The sequence below is a fragment of the Mangifera indica genome, chromosome 13, assembly GCF_011075055.1.
Source record: "Mangifera indica cultivar Alphonso chromosome 13, CATAS_Mindica_2.1, whole genome shotgun sequence".
Classification (NCBI taxonomy): domain Eukaryota; kingdom Viridiplantae; phylum Streptophyta; class Magnoliopsida; order Sapindales; family Anacardiaceae; genus Mangifera; species Mangifera indica.
The window spans coordinates 2,817,925-2,822,746 of record NC_058149.1 but is presented as its reverse complement, the minus strand read 5'-3'; the positions used below and the strand labels follow the sequence as shown (position 1 = coordinate 2,822,746).

The window sequence follows — 4,822 nt, the reverse complement described above, 5'->3', positions numbered from 1 at the left end:
TATAACATGAAGTATTAATGACTTCACCCCAAAAATACTTAGACAAATCATTTTTACATAACATGGTCCTACTCATATATACAAGTGTCATATTTCTTCTCGCAACAAGTCCATTTTGTTGAGGGGTCTTAGGGGTCAAAAAGTTGTGTTCAATTTCATGTTCATTACAAAACATTTCAAAATCCGAATTCTCAAACTCTTTTCCATAATCACTTCTAATGCAAAAACATACTTAATTTTGTAATTTCCTAGCAAATGGTACAAATGCATGGAATGCATCACTTTTATTTACAAGATGCAAAACCCAAGTAAATCTTGAAAAATTATCAACAATTACAAAACAATAATGTTTTCCATCTAAGCTTGTAGTTATAGATGGTCCACACAAATCCATATGTAAAAGTTGAAAAGGTTTTAAAGTTGAAACACAATCTTTAGACTTAAAACAAAATCTTGTTTGTTTGTCTTTTATGCAAGCATCACACACATGGTCCTTTTTGAAAACTAATTTTAGCAAACCTTTTACTAAGTTTATTTTTGAAAGCTTTTAAAGAACGTCAATGCTTGTATGTCCTAACCTTTTATGTCATAGCCACATGTCCTCCCCCTTGGTTGACATGAGACATAGGTCTCTAGATACAATATCATGCAAGTCTATAATATACACATTTGAATGCCTACACCCAATGAATGCAAATGCATTTGTGCTAGCATCAACAATTTTGTAACATAAAGAGTAAAAATTAATCTCGAAGCCTTTGTCACACAATTGACTTATGCTAAGTAAATTATGCCTAAAACCTTCAACAAGTAGAACATCATTTATTGAAAAAGAAGAGTTACATGTGATGTTGATGCCAATAACTTTTCCTTTGAAGTTACCTTCAAAGTTGACATTACCTTCATCTTTAGCCTTCAAAGAAGAGAATAAACTCTTATCTCCCATCATATGTCTTGAGCATCCACTATTTAGATACCATTTGCCAAAGGACCTCAAAGAGGATTGTAAGCAAGCCTACAAGATAAATCCATCTATTTTACTTTTTAGTACCAAAATAGTTTTGGGTCCAACAATGTTAATTTTAAGTGTCCCTTTAAGAACTTAAACCTTCTTTACTTTGAAAGGTTTACTATTCCTAATTGGACAATGTCTAATAGTATACCCAATGAATGAACAAAATTTACATTTCATATATAATGCATGAGGTTTCTTTAAAAGCCTACATGTGTTTGAAAAATGGTTACTTCCATTATACTCTAATCCTTTCTTATTAAGACCACTTCTTTGATATGCAAGCATCTCATCCAACCTCTTAGTAACTATTTAAAATTTTTCAAATAATTCATTCGAACTAGATACATTTTTCTTTAATTCTTCATGTTCTTCTTTCATTCATGTTAATTCTTTTTTGCATGAATCCTTTTCATTTTGAACAATATCATATTTCTTAGTCAACTCATCATGATTATGTAGAAGTATATCATGTTCCTTTTTCATGTAAATTAATTGTTTCTTTAATGATTTATACTTTGCTTCTATGTTTTCATACTCATCCATCAAGTTTTCAAATGCATTTTGTAATTTATGCAAAGAGTATGAGTTTGAATTATTTACCTTATCTTCTGAATCACTCTTGGCCATGAAACATATGTTGGTCTTTTCTTCCTCTGACTCACTTTTATTACTTGAGTCGTCGCTTCCACTCCAAGTGGCAACAAACACTTTCTTATTGAATCTTTTCTCCTTTTTATCCTTCTTCTTCTTTCTTAGAGGACAATCTTGGTGAATGTGGCCCGTTTCTTGCATTCATAATATATTATCTCATTGTTACTCTTTTCGCCTTCTTCCTTTGTTCCTCTTTGTCTAACAAACCCTTTTCTTTTGTTCTTCTTTGATCTTGATAGAAATTTGCTAAACTTTCTAGCTAAGAGACTCACATCATCCTCATCCATGGAAGAATTTTCTTCCTCTTCCTTTTCATCCACAGCCTTCAATGCAATATCTCTTTTAGTCTTAACTTTCTCTTCCTTTGGTTTTCTCTTCATTTTATAGGTAAGAAGACTTCCTATCAATTCATCCATTCGCATCTTGTTAAAATCCTTGGACTCCTCAATAGTCATTACCTTTATGGTCCATGAATCTGTAATGATCTTAAAATCTTCTTCACCAATTCGATCGTCTCAAACCTCTTTCCGAGCCCTTTGAGATCGTTTACTAAGTTAGAGAATCATTTATACATGTCAGTTATATTTTCTCTGGACTTCATTTCAAATAACTCATATTCCCGGAAGAAAAGCTCGATCTTTGACTCTTTAACTTGGCTTGTTCCTTCATGTGCGGTTTGAAGTATGGTCCAAACTTCTTTAGTAGACTCACAAACTGATACCCTATTAAATTTTATACCATCAAGAGCATAAAACAAAATGTTAATGGCTTTAGCATTTAAGCTCATCATCTTTTCATCCTCATCATTAAAATCCATTTCATTTTTAGGTTCATTAGTTCTAGGATCTATTGACACTAAATCACCATGTTCAATAATTCTCCATAATTTAAAGTCAATAGACTTAACATGAAGTCTTATTCTAATTTTTCATTGGGTATAATTTGTTCTACAAAATAAAAGAGGCCTAGTGGTGCATTGCCCTTCAGCAAAAATAAGAGTAGGTGTATTAGTCATTAAGAAATAGGATCGTATCTCTAAAAATCATTAGATTTTAATAAAACTAGAGTTCAAACTCTGATACCAATTGTTAAACACTCTTGTAATGGCTAATATTAGCCTAGAAGGGGGGTGAATAGGTTCTTAATAAAGGACTATGACAAGAGAGTGGTAGGTTGGATAACATTGAGAATATTGAAGACATAAGCTAAAGGTAAGAAGCATGATGTGACACTCAAGAATGACATGGCAAATCACACAGGGAGCATCAAACACATGAGAAATGATATAGCACATCCTTGGTAACCTTTTTACTTGACAAAATATGAAATGAAAGCTTGATTAGGCAAAAATTCATGTGAAAAAAGCAAAAGAATTCAATTGAAATTCAATTTTCTAGTATTTTTAGTTTTCTAGTTGTTTAGGAGTTTTATTTGTTTAAAGAGTCTTTGTTTTATTTTCTGTAGAAATTATAATTACATTAGGATTATTATTATCTTATTTAGATTAAAATTGTTATTATCCTAAAGATTAGGATTGTTATTATTCTAGAGATTGTTGGTTACTATCCTATTCAGACTAGGGTTATAAATAATCATGTAATCTTAAGATAGATGATACACATTTCGCATAATAAAATTGTGAGATTTTTTCTCTTGGTTCTTTTGAGAACTCATATAAATTTATCAAGAATATTTTCTTGTGGCATTCAAACATAACTTATCACTCTCCTTCTTTTCTATTCTAGAGCGTGGTGTCAACTTATATCTTTGGTACATGTCAATTATAGACATCGAGTCATTGTTTTTATACTTTTGGTTCATGATTATCCATAATCATTGAGTCAAGGGTTTTTATACTTTTGGTTCGTGTCAATTATAGACATTAGGTCAACGTTTTCTTTAATTTGAAAACTGATTTAGCTTTTCTAGGTTCCTAACTTGCATGTAGGGTCTCATTGTTCATCTGTGAGGTTCGCATCAAGAGGCCCGAGGTAGCTTACTTCACTCCTTAGTTATTTTATAATTTTCCCTTTGTCTTAATCCTTGTTTCATTTCAATGTAAGCTCAAAACTTAATATTATAATTTTAACTTCTTTTACTGGTTTCTTCTCTATACAACTTGCAACCAATATACCATTCAATCTTAAGTTTCCACACATTTTCACAATGAATTCTTTAAAACATTTACGCTTAATTTATTATCACTACCAGTATTAAAATAACAGACAAATTAATTAAAATTATCCTTTATTCTCTATTAAATATATTGCATATATATATATTATAACTTCTTCGTAACACACTCTGTACATTCATTGAACACATAAAAAGCTTTCTGGTTCACCAAATTTTAAACCAGTGAAACTCACAAATTACCACATTCTAACTATAATTCTTCTTTAAAAATACACTTAGCATTATCTGCCGAGTTTCTATTTCAAATTAATCAATTAATTAATAAAAATAAAGGCAATATACGGGCGAACCTCGGGGAGGGAATAAAGCGTCAAAATCGATATCGGAGCCGCGAAGGAACCTCTCTCCAAGAGCTCTCTTCAGCTTCTTCTAGTCAGCTTCCGACAGTCTTGGTGTGATTTTGCCTCATCGCACTTCGTGAACATTTTGCTTCTTGTAAGTGGCTTTAAAAATCAATGTGAAGAATTGTTGCTGTGGATTGAAAAAGACTGTGGAGGCTTAGGGATTAATCGAGTAAGTTCACCATCGTCGCCGCCATAGCGAGTAAGCCTAGCGGAAATCCCTGGATTTGAAATGAATTATCGCCCATCAAAGGAAGCGAGCAAGACGACTTGGCTGAAGAGAAACAGAACTTCAAAATCCTATAGTCTGAAAGACAGACGAAAAGTAGTGGATAAATTGAATTGTTGGCCTTCATAGATTTTTACAAGGCCAAAAGACTTTTTCCTACCCAAGCTTTAGTACAAATCCAAAGTCATACCTTATAATTCTTAAAAATTTTAATATTCATCCACCTATTAATTTTAGTTATCACATTAAAGAGTAAAATCGTTATTTTCAAAATTTATATAAATAAAAAAAATTATTTTTTTCCATCATAATTTTAAAACTAACCATTTTTTTCTAATTTAATTTTAAAAAGTTGCCTTTAAACCCCCACTATATAGGGTTTTATATTTT

General features: G+C 31.4%; 1 long non-coding RNA gene across 1 annotated transcript; it reads right to left on the bottom strand.

Annotated features, from left to right (window-relative positions):
• Window positions 1-674: 674 nt before the first annotated feature.
• LOC123194521 lies at window positions 675-4,522 on the bottom strand. The gene is made up of 3 exons (XR_006497285.1): window positions 4,153-4,522; window positions 1,616-2,388; window positions 675-1,015 (listed from the first exon to the last, which is right to left on the bottom strand). It is a non-coding gene; the product is annotated as an uncharacterized LOC123194521 (long non-coding RNA).
• Between the last annotated feature and the right edge of the window lie 300 nt (window positions 4,523-4,822).